This window comes from Bos mutus, chromosome 1, assembly GCF_027580195.1.
Source record: "Bos mutus isolate GX-2022 chromosome 1, NWIPB_WYAK_1.1, whole genome shotgun sequence".
Taxonomy (NCBI): Eukaryota; Metazoa; Chordata; class Mammalia; order Artiodactyla; family Bovidae; genus Bos; species Bos mutus.
The window spans coordinates 108,953,557-108,974,502 of record NC_091617.1 but is presented as its reverse complement, the minus strand read 5'-3'; the positions used below and the strand labels follow the sequence as shown (position 1 = coordinate 108,974,502).

The 20,946-nt window shown below is 39.7% G+C and overlaps 1 protein-coding gene and 1 pseudogene across 6 annotated transcripts in view; both read right to left on the bottom strand.

Moving 5' to 3' along the window:
• Window positions 1-20,946, bottom strand: part of VEPH1 (ventricular zone expressed PH domain containing 1) — a 288,546-nt gene that overhangs the window by 239,742 nt on the left and 27,858 nt on the right. The gene's annotated exons all lie outside the window — the stretch shown is intronic.
• LOC138987998 (THAP domain-containing protein 7 pseudogene) lies at window positions 1,785-20,505 on the bottom strand (annotated as a pseudogene).

Genomic DNA, 20,946 nt, shown 5'->3' with positions numbered 1-20,946 from the left:
TAATAAAAATTTACCTGTATTTTTTCTACACTAAAAGAAAACTTAACAAAACCCTTACTGTTTAGTATTTCAGAAATTAATCTTTTAACCATTCACTTAGCTCTTGAGTCTATCTGGCATTGATGGAAGTAAGATGTACATTTTCTACAAAGTAGCTAATCTAATTTTTCCATCATTATTTACTGAATAATTCATTTCCTAGTAACTGTCTTATGTACATATCAGGTTCTATTTCAGGGCTGTCTTTTCTGTTTGTTTGTTCAATTTTTCAATTCTACAATACTAATTTTGTTATTTTCTTCATATAAGTTCCACACATTTTTAAAAGGTGCTTCCTAGTGTATTTTATGTCTCTATTGTTTCTGTAAACAAAATCTTTGTGTTTTCCTCATTAGAACTTTTAATGAGTTATTGCTCATATGTCAACCTACATCATGTTTGTATTTATTTTTTGTTGCTTTTGCCCCTCACTAAGTACTTATTGTTCATAGGCTTGCCTCCATTAAAGCCACAGCAGTGTTACCTACACACAAACCTTGCTGTAGAGCCCCCACTGAGGGGCTCCAGCCCTGGGTCCTTGGGGAGCTGAGGCCTGGCCATGCTGCTGGATGGCTCAGGATCCGTCAGGCTGGCTTGGTTCTCTAGTCCTGCCAGCAGCTCCCCACCCTACTTGGATTGTGCCAGTGGGGAAGGGAAGGGGAAGGACTGGTGGGAGGAAAGCCCGTCAGGCTCTGGCCTCTCTCCTCGCTGTCCTGGCTCTTCTGTGGCTGCCCTGCTGCTGGGCTACACTGTAGGCTCCTGCCTGAGCTGGGAAACTGAGGCAGGCCACCAAGTCCTCCTCTGTCCCGACAGAAGGCGCTGTGAGTCCACCCCAATGCAGAAGGCACCATTCTGCCTCCCTTCTTGGAATAAGAGTCCTGCTCCAGCTGCCAGGAAGCCATTTTGGGGGAAAATGGTCTCTCTTCTGGGCCTTAGAGCTCATTTCCTGCCTCTGGCAGTGGCCCATGTAAATGTAGCACCTGCCACACCTCAGGTCTTGCTGAAGAGCCCAGGTGCCACGTACAGGTGGACACCCTGAGGAGAGTGAGTTCACGTGTAGCCACCAGCAAGCTAGGAAACCGTGCAAGATGCGCCTTGGCCTGCGGGCTCCAGAACCACCTGAAGACACTGCTCTGCGTTCACCTCCTGTAATGAATATCCGCTCTCTCAGGCATAATTTGAATAAATGAAGTTACACTCCAAGGGTCCTCAAAAGCAAATATTACAACACCGCGTGGCTATTTCCAGACTAGAAAGAATGAGGCTCTGATCTTGGGGCCACGGTGGCTGAGTCCAGGCAAGGGGAAGTCCCGTGAGCAGTAAGTTGTCTTGCACACTTACCTGAAGACCACAGATGCTGGGAGGCCTTCCACACTCCAGTTGAATTGAAGGAAAATGGGTACACAGGTTCAGGCCAGCACTGCTGTCCACTGCCTGCCCCTCTGCTCCCCACCACCTCATCCAAGACCACCAGGACCCAGAAAGGTCACTGTGGAACCCTCACTACCTGCCTGCCAAGCATCTGGCTTCAGATCAGTAACCATCATTTTTGTCTGTTTCTCAGAAGTGACAGGCCTGGTGTGGGGCTGAGCCAGAGAGCAGGGTTTCCTTCCAGAATCCACTTCCTTATGGCATCTGGAAGGTCTGACGGACACAGCTCACGTCAAGTCCTCGCCAGGTAGATTCTGAGGTTGGAAGAGGCTGGATCCCTGACGGGTGGCCCCTCACTCAGGCCATGCTACTGCTCAGTGCACAGCGAAGTCTTGCACATTCTCCTTCAGAGTCCAGCAGGCGTCTGCCTGTGTCCGTTTCTCCACCGCTGCTCCTGCTGCAGCTCGGTCTGGGGCTCCCGCTGCTCGCAGGCCTGCAGCTGGTGCTGGGCCTCGTCCCGGAGGTCAAGTGCGGCCTCAGCTCGCTGCTTCCAGAGCAGGGCGCTGCGCAGCTGGCAGCTTGTACTGGATGTAGGCTCTGGCAGATGGTGGCGTATAGGCCAAGAGGGTGAGTTCCAGAGGGAATGGCTGCCGGTGTGGCCCCTGCTCGGCTGCAGCCCGCTTCATCTTCCTGGCACCCAGGGGGCTCCAGGAGGTCTGAGAAGGCACTGCTGAGGCCAGGCTCCTGGCTACCCGGGGTGGGGGACAGGCAAGGCGGAGGTGCTGGGGCCTCTTGCACAGGTAGGCAGGTAACGCTAGGAGATAGAGGTGGGGAAGATGGAGCTGTGGGCCCTTAAGGGCCCTCAGAGCAGCACTTCCTGCCTCACCGGAGCCAGCTGAGTCCCGCAGGGCCAGGTGGGTAACTGAGCCCCTTGGTCCTGCTTGTTTGGCACAACCTAGAGAAAGAAAAATACTGCAGGAATTCCCTCCGTCAGGATTCCCATCAGTGCAAGCAGTTCTCCTCAAAGTGATCAGAGCAGAAGTTGATGTACTCGGATTCGGGGTCCCACAGGTGCTGGACCCTGGAGTCCAGCCGCTGGGAGTTCGCCAGCTGCAAGCCTTACCTTGGGTTGTCCTTCTGGGCAAACCTGTGGAAGAAGAAGTGGTGGCTGTGCGTCTGGTGTGTGTCCCACGTGTAGCCTGAGTGGAGCAGTGATGGGGCGTGGCTTCACCGTAGCTCCCGGGAAGTGTCACGGGGGTGTGTCCTATATTTATTTTGTAGGGAGTTAGCCGTTCAGCTCATCTTAATTATAATATTTTTTCAGATCATTCTTTTGTGTTTTCTAAAAAGATTTCTGTATTGTATCTGTACCTTTTATATAGCTCATGACTTACTGTGTCAGAATTTCCTAAGCTATTACACATAGAAACAACAAAAGCAAGATTTCTGGTTAGTTTCTGGTTTTAGTTCCTGATTTTTAATATAAAGTTTATGGCCAAAAGCAAGATAATACTGTAAATGTTTTAAATCATATAGGATGCACCACTTTCTTTTTCTTTGAAAGTTTAAATATTTGTCTTAATTTTTTAACATGTCCTCTCAGCATCTAAAGAGGTAACTAAGCATTTTTTTCCTTAGCTGGCTAATGGATGTGAAGTTTTATGTTATCATATAGAATGAAATTTCCAGATGTTCATCCATCACCACATTCCTAGAATGAACACCACTTGGTTTGGTGGACTGTTTACTATATTTTCTTTTACCTTTCTCCTTTGTTGGTAAGTGTGTTCTTTTATTTTAATACAGCAAAATTATTAGTATTACTTGTGCCAGAACCTATACAGCAAATAGGTACTTACAGTCAAATCATAGGAAAAAGTGGAATATTTGAGAGCAAATTAATGATGCTGACTTTTCAAAAAACCTCTATCACAACAGAAAAACCAAAACCATCCTTAGGGGTGAAAAATAACAGAGAATGCCTTTGGGCTAAAATCACTGTCTTTGGCCATAACTATTCTTGTAAAAAGCAGTTATTTTAATGGCATCATCTTGAAACATGAAGCAACATCATATTGGCTATTTTATATAATAAAGGTAATATATACATAAAATTAGATGAAACAGAATGAATACCATAGACAGAAGGAAGCCTGTATTCCAACTGTAAATGCTAAGATGGTTAATGTGATTAATTGTAACATTTTCTCTAACTCCAAGAAGAGGAGGAAATGGTATACCATGTTGCTTTCAGAACATATAATAGTATCTGGTACATAGTTGATGCTCAGTAAAGGTCTGTCTAGTCAAGGCTATGGTTTTTCCAGTGGTCATGTATGGATGTGAGAGTTGGACTGTGAAGAAAGCTGAGCACCGAAGAATTGATGCTTTTGAATTGTGGTGTTGGAGAAGACTCTTTAGAGTCCCTCGGACTGCAAGGAGATCCAACCAGTCCATTCTAGAGGAGATCAGCCATGGGTGTTCTTTGGAAGGACTGATGCTGAAGCTGAAACTCCAGTACTTTGGCCACCTCATGCAAAGAGTTGACTCACTGGAAAAGACTCTGATGCTGGGAGGGATTGGGGGCAGGAGGAGAAGGGGACGACAGAGGATGAGATGGCTGGATGGCATCCCCGACTCGATGGACATTAGTTTGGGTAAACTCTGGGAGTTGGTGATGGACAGGGAAGTCTGGCATCCTGCGATTCATGGGGTCGCAAAGAGTCGGACACGACTGAGTGACTGAACTGAACTGAACTGAAAGGTTCACTAATCTATTTATCTAATTCCTAAAAAATTGAAGTTTAGTTGATCTATTATTGTGTTAGTTTCAGGTGTACAGTATAGTGGTCCAGTATTTTTGCAGATTACATTCCATTATAGGTTATTATAAGATAGTAGGTATAATATAATATATTATAGTAGCATATAATATAATGCTATATTCTAAATTCTTGTTGCTTATCTATTTTATATATAGTAATTTATATCTATTAATCCCATACCCTTGATTTGTTCCTCCCCTCTTCCCTCTCCACTTTGGTAACCACAAGTTTATTTTCAATGTCTGTGAGTTTGTTTCTGTCTTGTGTGTGTGTTCAGACTCTCAGTTATGTCCAACTCTTAGCAATCCTTTGGACTGTACCCTCCAGGCTCCTCTGTCCATGGGATTTTTCAGGTAAGAGTACTGGAAATGGGTTCCCATTTCCCCCTCCAGGGGATCTTCTCAACCTAGGGATCAAACATGTTTCCTGCGTCTCCTTCATTGCAGGTGAATTCTTTATTGCTATCACGGAAGCCCTCTATCTTATATATATGTTCATTTGTATTATTTTTTTATATTCCACATATAAGTGATATTATATAGTATTTGTAGGGCTTCCCTGGTGGCTAAAATGGTAAAGAATCTGCCTGAAATGTGGGAGACCTGGGTAAAGAATCCGTCTGCAGGATATATAAGAGACACGGGTTCAGTCCCTAAGATCCCCTGGAGGAGGGCATGGCAACCCACTCCAGTATTCTTGCCTGGAGAATCCCCATGGACAGAGAAGCCTGGCGTGCTTCTGGGGTCACAAAAGAGTTGGACATGACTGGGCAACTAAGCACACATGTTATTTGTATTTCTCTGTGTGACTTGTTTCACTAAGCATAATATTCTCATTGGTTTTAATTGAATAGGAAAGAAGATTTTGTTGGCACTAATTTTCAAAATTTAATTGTTTGAAAAAATTTATGGATCTTAATTTAAAATTTAATTTAAAAAAATAGGAAATAAGAAAAAAGTCTCCCATTTCCCCTGCTCATTATTCAACAAAGTGCTGAGTTATTACTTTCTTGTATATCCTTCCAAAGATTTTATATACATATATTTGAGTAAATGTAGGTATGTATGTGTAGAAATATATGATACACATATATTCATACACATATACACTCCCCCACTCCTTATTTTATAGACAAATGGCAGCATAATGGACATACACATCTGCCTCTTGCTCTTTCACCTCACACTGAATCTTGGAAATCTTTTCAAACTGACATATAAAGAGTTTCCCCATTCAGTTTTATGGTAGGACAGTATTCCAATGTAAGGTTGTGCCATTTGTTTTTATTATTCAGTTGCTAAGTCGTGTCCGACTCTTTGTGACCCCATGGACTGTAGCCTGCCAGGCTCTTCTGTCCATGGAACTTCCCAGGCAAGAATACTGGAGTAGGTTGCCATTTCTTTCTCTAAGGGATCTTCCTGTCCCAGGGATCGAACCCACATCTGTGTCTCCTGCATTGGCAGCCAGATTCTTTATTATTGAGACATCAGGGAAGCCCAAGGTTGTACCATAGTGTATTTAATTTGTCTCCTATTGATGACCATTTAGGCAGTTTCCAGTCTTTGGAATTACGAAAAATGTTGCATTGACTAACCTCATATGCAAGTTACTTCCCACTTACAGGAGCAATTAATTGTATAGGACAAATCCCTATAAGTGGATGTAGATATGTGTCTTTTCATTACACTTCTGTTTTATTTTTTTCCCTGGTTGCTATATCATTACCATTACTATTACTTCTGCTGCTGTTGCTGCTGCTACTACTACTACACAGGAGATATATAATCAGTTTGTATCATTCTGAAAGAAAATTTCTGATGGTGTTTTTATTAAAATATTTTGACTAAGGGATAACACATATTTATGATACTGAGTTTCCTATGTAACAACATAGCATGCCTCTCACCTGAAACTATCACAACATTGGTAATTGACTATATCCCAATACAAAATAAAAAGTTGAAAAAAGAACAAAGCATGCCTCTTTACTTTTCAGGTCCATTTTTGTGTTCCTCCATAAGATTTTAAAGATTTTTTAATCAAGGGCATGCACATTTCTTAATGCAGATTGTTTATACATGTAGATACTTTATGTATTTGTTGGCACTCTAAATTGGTTCCTCTTGACCAGTATTTCCACTGATTATTATTATATAAAATCTACCAATTTGTGAACACAAATTTGATACCCTACCAATACACTGAATTATTTTAATTGTTAAGATAAAATCCAAATACCTGTTGGATTTCCAGGTATGTTATTGTGTTATTTGCACAATAGGGTAATCTTATTTCCTCCTTTTTAAACTCTGTTGCTAATTTTACCTTTTTATTAATTGCTTTGTCTATAATCTCTATAAAAATTTAAAATAATTGCATTACAGTAGAATGTCTTGTATAATTCCTGACTTTAATGAAAATGCTCCTAGAATTTCTCTAGTAAGCATTTTACTGGATATTTTTTTTGGGGGGGTATATTTTATAATGTTAAGAAATTATCAATCTATTCCTATTGTATTGAATTTATATTTTAATCAGAATGGATAGTGAATATCATTAAGTACCTTTTTAGAATTTATAGATATATCAAATTATTTTTGCCCTTAGATCTGTTAATATGACAGATTATAGAAACAAATATCTTAATGTCAGTTATCTTCGCATTCCTGGAACATATCCCATTGGATTCTGGGAAATTAATTTTTTAATGTGCTACTGGGTTTGATTTATTAATATTTTATTAAAAATTTCACATCAATATTTGAACGATTGGTCTTTATCTTTGTGAAGTTTCATAACAACTTTATGACAATTTTGTAAAAAGATTTTGCTTATTTATAACCTTACTTAATTTGTTTTTACTTTTATGTATTATGGCCCAAGAGAAATGAATTAAAATTTCCTACAACTAATGTATCTTATCTGTTTTTTTTGCTGGTGTCTCCTAAAACTTTTGTTTTATGAATATTGTTGCTACAAAATTAGATATGTAGATATTCTTAATCTTTATAACTTGTGAATCAAATCCTTTGTAGTAAAATTGGCTTTCTTATCTCATTTAATGTTTTTGGAATACATGTTTCCTTCAGTTCAGTTCAGTCGCTCAGTCGTGTCCAACTCTTTGCGACTCCATGAATTGCAGCACACCAGGCCTCCCTGTTCATCACCAACTCCCAGATTTCACTCAGACTCACGTCCATCGAGTCAGTGATGCCATCCAGCCATCTCATCCTCTGTCGTCCCCTTCTCCTCCTGCCCCCAATCCCTCCCAGCATCAGGGTCTTTTCCAATGAGTCAACTCTTTGCATGAGGTGGCCAAAGTATTGGAGTTTCAGCTTTAGCATCATTCCTTCCAAAGAAATCCCAGGGCTGATCTCCTTCAGAATGGACTGGTTGGGTCTCCTTGCAGTCCAAAGGACTCTCAAGAGTCTTCTCCAACACCACAGTTCAAAAGCATCAATTCTTCAGTGCTCAGCCTTCTTCACAGTCCAACTCTCACATCTATACATGACCACAGGAAAAACCATAGCCTTGACTAGACGGACCTCTGTTGGCAAAGTAATGTCTCTGCTTTTGAATATGCTGTCTAGGTTAGTCCTAGCTTTTCTTCCAAGTAGCAAGCCTCTTAATTTCATGGCTGCAGTCACCATCTGCAGTTGGCTGATATAAATATCATGCTTTCTGTTTCTTTTGATTTGTATTTGCTTAGCATCATTTGCTTATTTTATTTTTATTTAAAAAAATTTTTTACAGACTTTCACATTGATTTATATCAACTGAACAGCTGTTAACTTTGGTAAAACAATTTAGTAGTCATTATTCAGTGCTTCTTAATAGCTGAATATATGCCTGGCATATAGGTTATACAAAAATAAGAAGGTAGTACTTGATCATCATATGATTCCAAATCATTCTATCATAAACAACCATTTAAACATGGGGGGGGATACATGTAGAGTTCAGATATACTCATTTGAGAAGAGAGGGCCTTGCTTTAGCAAATATGTGGACAAACTGCTTCTCAGAATTTTCAGCAAAGAGGATTAATTTTGACTAGGTGTTGATTTTCTATCTGAAAGTGTCATTTCATGTGCTTTATTTGGTAATTTGTCATGGTACAAAAAGATAACCTCACATTAGATTTGAATATGTGGTATGGTTTTGCTGTAAACATCAAAAGGATTTGCTTTAATTTGAATTACTAACATATATTTTACTTAACCAAGTAAATTATTGTCTATCAACTTTTTAGTTTCATATTTTCTAAATCATTTTATTACATATATGTTTCTCATTTACTAGATTTTGCCATGTGATCCCATCTAAAAATCTTTTTCTTATAACAGTTAAGTTTGACCATTTAGATGAAATGGTAGGATAGATATATTTGGTTTGAATATGTCATATATTATTTTATAGTATGATTTTGTTTTTTCTTAACTTTTGGAGTTCAGTTATTTTGCCAGAAAGTGGCACATCTTGGATTAGCTACAAACAAGGCCAGAAGGCACAAATAAGCTGTGTGAACAGGTGGCCCAGACTCCTATGTCATCTACTACTATAGAAATGACCTTACCACCAGGACACACCAACAGTCCTATGGGAGGTTCCCTTATGATCTGCCAGAAGAGTAGGAAAATATCTGAACTTGGATTACTGATGGATTGGCTCAGTATGTGGATACAAGTCAAAATTTGACTGCTGTTAAGAGTATAGACCTACTTAGACGTGGCCCTTGAAAGAAAACAGTAAGAGAAAATTCTCCCAATGGACACAGTTTCAGGCTGTGTACTTGGTCATTAACTTTATATGGGAAAAGGAATGTATAGGTAAGAGCTAAGAATCATAAGTGGTGGGAGATGTCTTGGCTGAATGGCCAAGGACCTGGAAGAAGGAAGATTGGGAGATCAGAGATAAGGAACACTGAGTTAGAAACATGTAGTTTGATACATAGGATTTGGCACAAAGTATAGATATATTTTTTATCCCATGTTAATGCCCATGAGAGCATTAACCACCAAAGAGGCACTAAAAACAAGCATATAGAATGGCTTAACCAGATGACATCAGTTTTATCATAGCCACTACAGTGTGCTCCCAGAGAAGGCAATGGCAACCCACTCTAGTACTCTTGCCTGGCAAATCCCATGGACGGAGGAGCTTGGTAGGCTGCAGTCCATGGGGTCGCTAGGAGTCGGACATGACTGAGCTACTTCACTTTAATGCATTGGAGAAGGAAATGGCAACCCACTCCAGTGTTCTTGCCTGGAGAATCCCAGGGACGGGGGAGCCTGGTGGGCTGCTGTCTCTGGGGTCTCACAGAGTCGGACAAGACTGAAGAGACTTAGCAGCAGCACAGTGTGCTCCAATGGCTGCATGAATGGAGTAGCTTTGCTGTGAGGGATATAAGCTACCACCACCCAAAAGCATAAGATCCTATTCCCCAAGGTTGGTCTTCCCCAAGGTTGGTCTTGTTATTATTGTCATTGCCTAAGTGTGCAATCTGCTAGCAACATAGGTCAATGCTTAGTGCCCAAAATGGCACTATCCCTCGAGGAAGCCAATCAGTGATTTGGTGGCAATTTTTTTTTTTAACCTCAGATCTTTCCACTCTGAAAAAGACATCAATTTGGGGTAGGATATGGTGGGAGGGAAGAGGGAGGTTCAAGGGGGATCAGACATACATATACCTATGACTGATTCATGTTGATATATGGTAGAAGCCAACACAATAAAGCAATTATCCTCCAACTAAAAATAAATTTTAAAAGATGTCAATTTGTATCATGTAGAATTTACATGTAATCAGGGTTTGAGTTTGTCTTTCCTGCCCACAGATCTTAAGCCTCAATCACTGTTTAGGGGATCACAGAGTATGTGATCTGCTGACACAGGAGCCCATGAACATTATGTCTGACCAAAGAACCACTTTACAGCAAGGAGCTCCAGCAGTAGGCACATGATCATGAAATTCACTTGTTCTTTTGCATATCATAACCTCTCCTCCTCTACTCTGAAACTGCTGGATTGATAGATCTATAGAACAAGCTTTTGAAGGAGCAATTCAGCCAAATACTCTATAAGGATGGGGCACAATTCCCAACAAGTTATATATATATATATATATATATATATATATATATATATATATATATACACATACTCAAATGATGACTGTGGCATGGTGATGAATTCACTATAGGCAGAAGACACAGGGCTTCCCAGGTGGCACTAGTGGTAAAGAACCCATCTGCCAATGTAGGATACATAAGAGGTGTGGATTCAATCCCTGGGTTGAGAAGATCCCCTGGAGGAGAAGATGGCAACACACTCAAGTATTCTTGGCTGGAGAATTCCATGGACAGAGGCGCCTCACCAGCCCCAGCCCCTGGGGTTGCACAGAGTCGGACACGGCTGGAGTGACATAGCATGAATACACACATGCAGAATACACAAGCCTGGGAACTCAGTCACTCCAGGCTTCCATGACAAGAGACCAGCAGAAAGCAAAAGGAGTCACCATCCTGGCAAAGGTAATTGACTACTGCATTAGGAGGAAGTTGGGTGGCTGCTACACGATGGGGGCATCTTTAGGCACTGCCTTGACCAATTTTCATGTAAATGGACAATGGAGAAGTCACAACCTGAGAAGGGCATGGACACCAGGGTCTCAGATCCCTCAGGAAGAAGCATCTGAGCCACCCAACTAAGAAGCAGCTTAAATCAGCAGAGGTGCTAGCTGAAGGTGAGGAAAATCTAGAATAGGTGATAGAGGAGGAAGACCATATTAATTTTCCCGTTGCTGCTGTAATAAATTATCACATACTTAGAAGCTCAAGAATTTGTGTTGACTAATTTTCTTACAGTTCTGGAGGTAAAAAAGTTGCAAATGTGTCTCACTGGGCTAAAGCAGTGATAGTTCCCTTGGAGGCTCTAAGGAGAAAATCCCCTTTTCTTTCTTCTACAGGTTATCTGAATTCCTTGACTCATGGCCTTCATGAGCCTCTGTCTTCAAAGTACATCACTCCAAACTCTGCTTGCATGATTCTATCTCCTTCTTCTGTCTCTTTCTTGCTTCCCTATATGTATTACATCCTAGAATGTATCTTCCCTAAAATGTATTACATCTGAAAAATCTCTTTTGCCATATAAGATAAAATTCACAGGTTCTGGGGTTTAGAATGTGGACATCTTTGTGCTCTGCTGTGCTCAGTCATGTCTGACTCTTTGTGGCCCCTTGGACTGTAGCCTGCCAGGCTCCTCTGTCCAGTGAAATTCTCCAGGCAAGAATACTGGAGTGGGTTGCCATTTCCTCCTCCAGGAGATCTTCCTGCCTCAGGGATCGAATCCGAGTCTTCTGCATTGGCAGGTGGATTCTTTACCATGGGCACCATCTGGAAAGCCCAGAAAAACCATTATTCAGCCAGTGCTGAGATGATGAGTACCAACTGCAGCCTTGATACACACTGGAGTGGTAGCGATCAGTCAGCATCTCCGAAAAGCAATATCCACATGGGATGAAACTATTACATAAAGCAAATGAATTCAAATGGTGCCAGGGTAGACTGTATTGAAGATTATGCTACATTGTCCAAATCTCCTGCTAGGACAAAGACATTCATTTTCCCAGCTGCTGGCTCATAGCCAGGTCTGTCTGCCAAAACTGTCCTTGGACAAAGGAAATGGGCTCAGCCAAGATTTTGTTTTTCCCTTGGAACAGTCATTTTAAATCAGGTCCCTGGGACTCAGTTACAACAGAATTTATATAGATGACATTGAGAAACACAGCAAACCATGCCTAAACAATCATTTAACAATAAATAGCAAAGAGAATTTCACGTGGATGAAACAAGCCTCAGTAAAAGTTAAAGGTGCAATTTACTGAAAGTATATGGCATATGTATGTGTCTGGGTTCATGAACACAAAGATCTAATCATTTCTATGCTAAAAGAGTGCTGGAGTATTAAGGAATTCTGAAAAAGGTGCCTTGGAATGAGGCTGGGATGTGCAGAATAGTGTCAGGAGATTGTTGAGCTGAAGGCATATATTCTAACATTTCTAACAAGCAAAGTTAAACAGCCATTATAAGGATAAATTGCTTCACAGTGGTTGTAAATTCAGCTGATATGTTAATATAAGAAAAATTTATTCCCTAAAAAGGAAATTTCCTCCAATAAAAGGGAAAACCTGAATTAGTGGTCAACTGCTTCCTTTAGCAGATACTAAAAAAGACAAAAAAAATTTTTTTAAGAAAAACCCTTTTTAATTCTTTCAATGATGTAATTGAATAGTTTAAATTTTTTGGTGATGAATTGGCTTTGAAATTAGGTTTTCCTGATTCACATTCCAGGAAACACAGTTTTCCTATGAAATATATGTGTGTACATATGTATGTGTTTATGTTTGAGTTCAACATTCAGTGAGTACCCATGCATATTAAAATGAATATCTTTCAAGAACCATAACTATTTAATAACAAACTCATCAAGCTGAGTTTAGAGATTCATTCTCCCAGTGACCTGGTCATTGTCAATTTTAAAGTAATTTATCCTAAAGTGGTAGGTATGTCAAATGGAGGAAAAGACAATGAAAAAGCCACGCAGTGCGCTGCTCCAGGTCTGCTTATCAGAATGGATCACTCCCATTCGGCACAGACACCACACCCCCACATCAGCATCCATTAACCTTCTAGTCACCCTTCTCTGTGCTGTAAGCAGTCTTCAAGGAATGGCCCACTGGCAAAAGGGAAGGTGGAACATTGGAAATAAAATGGTCAGTGATGGGAAGAGTGGATTTGGCGTGGAAGTAGAGGTTTGAGTGAGAAGAAGGAAGGCATCTTATGGCAGAACATGGGCCCTCCTTTAGAGAAGTATAAATAGTGGTTAAGAGCATGAGCTCTTGGGTGACTGCCCAGTTCAAAGCTATGTTCTGCTTTTATCAGCTCTGCATGTGTGCATGCTAAGTCTTGGGCAATCACTTATCTCTGTGTAACTCAGTTGCCTAATCCTTAAAATTGGAATATTATTAATATTTATCTCCTATGACTGTTGTGGGGATTAAATGAGCTAACATACAAGAAAAGGATTTACAATAATACCTGACACATACTAAGAGTAGATAACGGTTAGCTATTACTATTTTTATTACTTCTCTTAAGGATACCAGAACCTTGAATTTATATATATAACAGTCTTGGGTTTATAACTTGCAGAGAGTTATAAATGTTTCCTTCTATGGTTACACTATTTATACATTTTTCTACAACCACTAAATAATAGCACAAAAAAAGACCACATAGTTACTCCCCTCTCATAGTCACATTCTACATCGGCATCATACTAATAATCCTTTATATTTGCATCACTCTTTCCACTTTTAAAAAACCACACCTATACACAACCTTATTTGTTTTATCATTCCAAGAATCTCCAAAGTCAATACACTAACAATAACAACAACAAAACCAAATGCTTTCCCAGATATGATAATACCACTGGGGCTCCCAGCAGAATCAACCATAAAATTACTTTGAGGGATGAAACACTCAACCCTCAAGCCACTGAGTATTCACACAAGTAAAATCTTTATTTAAATGCAAGTGAAAAACCAAAAATAATAAAACACTCAAAGAAATAAGCCATTATAAGCATATCAACAGATGAAATTTAGAGCAAAAATTCAAAAATTTCAGGTAATAAAATTATTAATCTCAAGTTATGCAATTATATGTTCAGAATGATTCAATGTATAAAGAAAAATTATTTTTATGGGAGAAGACAAAGTCACTTTAAAAAGGACCTGAAAGATGCCAAAAAAGAACCAAACAAAACTTAGAATGGAAACCAAATGAAATTTGGATGTAAGCTAAATTCCAACTCAAAAAGACTGAATGGATTGGAATTTAGAACCAAGAAAACAAACCAAACAAACAAACAATGTATATTCTGTAGAAATGGAAAATACAAAAGATCGAGAGACATAGAATTACAAAACTTTTTTTTTTTTCCTGTGATGAGAACCTTTAAGATCCACTCTCTTAGCAATTTTCAAATATGCAATATAGTACTATTAACTATCATCATAAGGGAAAAAATTTGTAACTTTGATGGTGATGGATGGTGACCTATTGTGGTGACCATTTTGAAATATATACAAATATCAAATCATCATGTTCTACACCTGAAAATAACATAATGTTAATGGCAACCCACTCCAGGATTCTTGCCTGGAGAATCCCATGGACAGAGGAGTCTGGCGGACTACAGTCCATGGGATCACAAGAGTCGGACACAACTTAGTGACTAAACAGCTACCACCACCACATGTCAGCTATATCACAATTAAAAAGAAAGAGAGAGATGTAGGATAGAATAGTGTATTGTTGGGGGCCAGAGTGAGGTACTCCGCCCGTGACAAAGGTCATGAGGAAGGAGGCTCGACATACGCAAAGGCGGGATCGAGCCTCAGGAGTCCCCCTGGAACTCCTCGAGCATCTACCCCCATAACCAGAGCCTGCCTACTTTACTACTTTGTGCTCTCACCTACATCTCTGACTTTACGGGGGGCTGTCCCCCACCACCTCTTTCAGAGAAGGAGTTAACCTAGAGCTCCAGTCAATAAAAACTCCTGGGCGTGACAAGAGTGTTTTAACCTACAAACTCCTCTGAAGGTTCTCTAGCCTGCCTGACAGGCTCGTCCGGCCACATGTGATTGTTCACAGCCTCCCAACCGTGAGAGGCACGAGATGCTTTAAACCTTTTAAAAACAGGTTCCTTAGAAAAGTTAGAAAACTATTAGTATAAGTATAATGGGCTGATTAGAAATTGTATTGGCAAAGGGTTTTTCATTTGTTGAGCCAATGTTTGTTGCTAAGTCTCCACATCCCCTGCCCTTACACACATTAATGAATATATAGAAGAAATAAGTATTAACCTTTGATATTAATCACGTTAGACCTTAGGCTAAGTAAATTCTTTCCTTAACTAAAACCCACTACACCCTCACCCTATAGGAACGTAACTTTATTTGGGTGGTGTCTGTTTTGAGAATAATCAGCCCTGGAGAAATAAGTGTCCTGGTTGACTGACTGCTGTCACAAGGAGAGGGTCGTAAATTGTCAGCAGGCCCCCCTGGCCAGAAGATGATGTAACACCCCTAAGACCTCTGTATACATTTGTATGAAGCACCTGACTTTGATAAAAGTCAGGACTGCTGACCCCGCGTGACTTTTGCATAACATCTCAGTGTATAAAAGTAGACCATGGAAAATAAAGAATTGGGATCAGTTTCTCGAAATACTGGTCTCCCCATGTCGCTCTCTCTCTCACTCTGGTTGAGTCTCCATTTGGAGCGCGGAACCCGCCATGCTTACTAATTATGCCTGGGCTTCTAAGATCTGACCGGGGAGGCCTCAGTGTCTCCTCTCCTTCGGGAGAATGGAAGGATGCCTGCGGCCTACGTAAGTGGTGCAAACTTCTTGTCTTGAAGTTTTATTGGTCTCCCGAGTAAACCAAGCTACTCAGCCTCATTTCTCCACTGAATTCTCCTACTGAGCTATCCTCATTCTATTACTCTTTATATCCTTAATTAACATTTAATTAAGCAATTGTTTCCTGATCTTCGCCTACGCCGTCTCTCCTTCGAATACCCTGGATCAGCCGGGGCTGGACCCCGGCAGTGTATAAAGGATATGAGGGCAATATTTGTTGTCTGCTTTATTTGCCATTATATTCCCAACATCTAAATATTGCTGGAAGATAATAAGTACTCAAAATATATTTGTGGGATGCATAAATAGGTAATTAAATGAGATTTCCAGAAGGAGAGATTAAATGGAAAAGGTAATATTTGATATAATATTTAAAAACTTTCAAAATTTGATAAAAGGCATAAAACTCAAAGTCACAAAATGATTAAGTAGAAATATACAAATAAAACCACATTTAGACTCATAATAGTAAAAACCTATAACATCAAAGACACAAGGAAAATATTAAAATAGAAAAAAGTAGACTATGCATAAAGGAATGACAATTAAATTGAAAGCAGATTTCCCAAGAGCAGTAGTAGAGATTACCAAGGAATAAAAAGCTGCCCATCTAGAAATGTATATCCAGAAAATTATTCAAAATTAAAGGCAAAATGAAGACAAAAAGTCTAGAAAACAGAAAAACATTGAGAAAATTTGTTACTAACAGACCTTCACTGAGGGGACTTCAAAATGTATACTTCAGAAAGTAGGAATTTGGATTCAGAGTCAAAAAGAAGAAAATAATTTTTTTAAAAGGAATGGTGAGAAAAGAAACAAGGAAACATTCAGTTCAGTTCAGTTCAGTCGCTCAGTCGTGTCTGACTCTTTACGACCCCCTGAACTGCAGTACTCCAGGCCTCCCTGTCCATCACCAACTCCCGGAGTTCACTCAAACTCACATCCATCGAGTCGGTGATGCCATCCAGCCATCTCATCCTCTGTCATCCCCTTCTTCTCCTGCCCCCAATCCCTCCCAGTATCAGTCTTTTCCAGTGAGTCAACTCATTGCATGAGGTGGCCAAAGTACTGGAGTTTCAGCTTTAGCATCATTCCTTCCAAAGAACATTAGGTACTCAAAATAAGCTTTGGCTGAATTAAAAAAAAAAAAAAATCAGTAATTTAAAGAATAGTTTTGAGGGCATTAAACAAGGTAGCATAAAAGTGCTGCTTAAGAATATCTAAGATGGACATGAAAGTGTTCCAAGTTCCTTGTGATAATAGGAAAATAGAGCTATTGCATAACTTTAGAGAAATTCATTGTAATTTATCAAATGTAAAAAAAGTGTCAATTATAAGACCTACCATTATGAAGAAAGAGAAAAATTTGCCATTTAGTTTTGAATTATATCATGCCTTAAAGAAAATCTTAGCATGACATGAATTCATTTCTTTGCAATTTCTTTCAGACTAGCACTTTCATACTTTTGGGCTTCCTCCATGGCTCAGTGGGTAAAGAATCCGCCTGCGAAGCAGGAGACACAGGAGACTCTGGCTCAGGAAGATGCCCTTGAGGAGGAAATGACAACCCATTGCAGTATTCTTGCCTGGGAAATCCCATGGACAGAGGAGCCTGGTAGTCTACAGAGTCAGACACGACTGAGCAGCAACTAAAACAAAACAAGCTATTAGAAGAGTTCCTGGAACAAAGCAAGTGCTACTTAAGCATTAGCTATTATTATGTACACAAATAAGCCATAAACCATGCTACAAAGCAAGTCAACCATTTCCAAACAATTGGTATCATGCGGTTCACATTCTTTGACTACAGTGCGGTTAAATTTTAACTCAACAACAGAAGATTACAAATATTCTCTGAGGAATTAAAGCACAAACTTCTAATTTATGTGACAAAGAAGAAATTACAATCAAAATAAAAACTTAGAATTCATAATGAAAATATTATGTCTCAAAAACTTGTAGGATGAAGCTAAGTAGTACTTAACAAGAAATCTGTGGTCTTAAATGCTTATATTAAAAAAAATAAGACAGTAAAAAAAAAAAAAAATCCTGAAGGGGTTGGGAGAAAAAAGCAGAATACTATCCGAGAAAGAACAAAAAGGAAAATCATAAGCACTAAAAAAGAATTTAGTCAGAAAAAAGATCCTATAGATGATTAATAAACTAAAATCTATTAAAAAAAACTCCGAAAATTTTGATGAAAGACAATAATGAAAAAGAGCAAATACAGATGCAAATACAAAAAATAAGAATAACACAAAAATTTTTATGCCAATAAATTTGAAAACTCAGAGAAGATGTACTATTTTCTAGAAATTATATTTTACCAAAAGTGACTGAAGCACAAATTCTTTCATTTTCTTCAAAGAAATTGAATAAGTACCTTAAAAATCTACCAAAAAAATAAAAACCAACCAAACAAACAAAAAGCTTCATGGTGCCCAGAGGATTTTTATTGCTTTCTAAAGGAAATCAGTCCTGAATACTCATTGGAAGGACTGATACTGAAGCTGAAACTCCAATACTTTGGCCACCTGATCCGAAGAACTGACTCATTGGAAAAGACCCTGATCCTGGAAAAGATTGAAGGCAGGAGGAGAAGGGAATGACAGAGGATGAGATGGTTGAATGGCATCACCAACTTGATGGACATGAGTTTGAGCAAGCTCCAGGAGTTGGTGATGGACAGGGAAGCCTGGCATGCTGCAGTCCATGGGGCTGGAAAGTGTTGGACACGACTGAGTGATTGAACTGAACTGATGGGATCAAGAAATAGATCGTTACCATCTAATAAAATTGTTGTAAATCATAGAAATGTGAGACATTTCCCAACTCATTTGATGAGACTAGTATTTATACCTTGATATCAAAGCCCAGTAAAATTAGTAGAAGAGAGGGTAATATAGGCCAACCTTACCGTTCCAAAAAAGTTTTAGTCCCTCAGTCATGTCTAACTTTGTGAACCCATGGACTGTAGGAATCTGCAGACTCCTCTGTCCATGGGATTTCCCAGGCAAGAATACTGGAGTGAGTTGCCATTCTCTTCTCCAGGGAATCTTCCCAACCTAGGAATCGAACCCAGGTCTCCTGCAATGCAGGCAGATTCTTTACCATCTGAGCCACCCGGGACAAAACTCCTAGGAGTTTATCCTAGGAGTGCAACAATGGTTTTATATTTAAAAATCTATTACTGCAGTTCACCACATTAAGAAATTAAAAGGGAAAATAGGATTATCTTAAAAGAGCAGAAGATAAACTTTAAGAATTCTTAGAAAAATAGGAATAAAAGGAAACCTTTTTATTTTTTTTTATTCTTCCAATTTTATTTTATTTTTAAACTTTACATAATTGTATTAGTTTTGCCAAATATCAAAATGAATCCGCCACAGGTATACATGTGTTCCCCATCCCGAACCCTCCTCCCTCCTCCCTCCCCATACCATCCCTCTGGGCCGTCCCAGTGCACCAGCCCCAAGCATCCAGCATCATGCATCGAACCTGGACTGGCAACTCGTTTCCTACATGATATTTTACATGTTTCATTGCCATTCTCCCAAATCTTCCCACCCTCTCCCTCCCCCACAGAGTCCATAAGACTGTTCTATACATCAGTGTCTCTTTTGCTGTCTCGTACACCGGGTAGGAAACCTTTTTAATCTGACAAAAGGCATTAGCCAAAAGCCTGGAGCAAACATTATACTTACACTGAAAATTTAGAAAGCTCTTTTTAAAGAAGGAAAAAAGCATATCCACTATCCTCATTCTATTCAGCATTGTTCTCGAGAGCTAGTCAGGATGAGACAGAGAAGTCAAATAAAAGACATAAGAATTGAAAAGGAAGAAATAAAGCCGTCATCATTTTAAGATAATGATTGTATATATAAAAAGTTCCAAAGAATGTGTTTCTCTCTTCTTTAAAAAATCCTTTATTGTACTCCCTATTCTTTTTAATTACCACTCCATTTCCCTACTCCTTTCAGGAGGAAGATGCAGTGTCCACAGTTCGTTTTCTTCAAATCCCCTCCCATTCTGTCTTTAACTCCAACCCAGCTTTCACTCCTCTCTATCCAATGATAATGCATTTATCAAGTCGCAGTGACCTTCATGTGCTGCATTAATGGTCAGTTTTCAGTCCCCACCTCATGAGACCTATCGGCAGGGTTTGGCATCACTCTGTCCTTGATAGTGTCTCCACTTGGCTCTCAGGACATCAAGCTCTCCTGACTTTCTTCTTCCTTCTCTGAGCCTTTCTCCCAGTCAACTTTATTTGTCCTGCTTCATCATCTTCTTGATGTTTGAGCACCAGGACTTCTTTTCAAGTCTTTGGACTTGCTTCTTTTCTGTTTACACTGACTCCCTTGGTGATCCTATCTAGTCTCAAGGCTGATGAATTCCAAAATTAAAATGTCCAGCCCAGACTTCTCTCCTCAGCTCCAGATGCATACATCCAACTGTCTACACTTTACTACCACTTGGATGTGTGACAGCTCAGACTTTATGTGTCTGAAGAACCCTTGATACTTTCTACCCCTCCCCCAAATCTGCTCTTCCCAGTCCTCTCTATTTTGCTTAACAACAATTGTGTCATTGTAGTTTTTCAGGCCCCAAATCTTGGAACCCTCCCCACCTGTCTCTTTCTCTCTCTTTTTACATGTCATACCCATATCAGTGAATCTTGTTTGCTCCACTTTCAAAACATATCCAAAATGAGAACACTTCTTATTACCTCTATTATTCCAAGAGTCTCTGTTGTTTCTTACATCCAGATTATTGTGAAGCATGTTAATTGGCCTCCCTGATCCACTTTTGCCTGTTTTACAGACTCTTCTCAAAACAGGAAAAGTGAAGGTAGGTTGTATTACTTCTCTGGTGTCAGAATTCTCCAGCTCTCCACCCAAGTTTCTAAATGATCAGCTGCCTTTCCCTTCTGACCTCATCTATGATTTTCCCACTTTGCTCCCTCTGCTAATAGCACACTGACCTCTTTTCTGTTCCTCAAAAACTCTAGGCTGCCCTCAACTTAAAGACCTTTGACTTTATGGTTCCTTTACCCAAAATGATTTCCTGAAGGTATCCACAGGTAATGCTCCTTCATCTCCTTCAAATTTTGCCTAAATGTTAGCTTCTTAATATGGCCTGTCTTGTCTGCTGAACTTAATAATTTTCAAAACTCTAATCTTATGTTCCCATTCTTTGTTTTATTTTTCTGCATAATTTTCTTA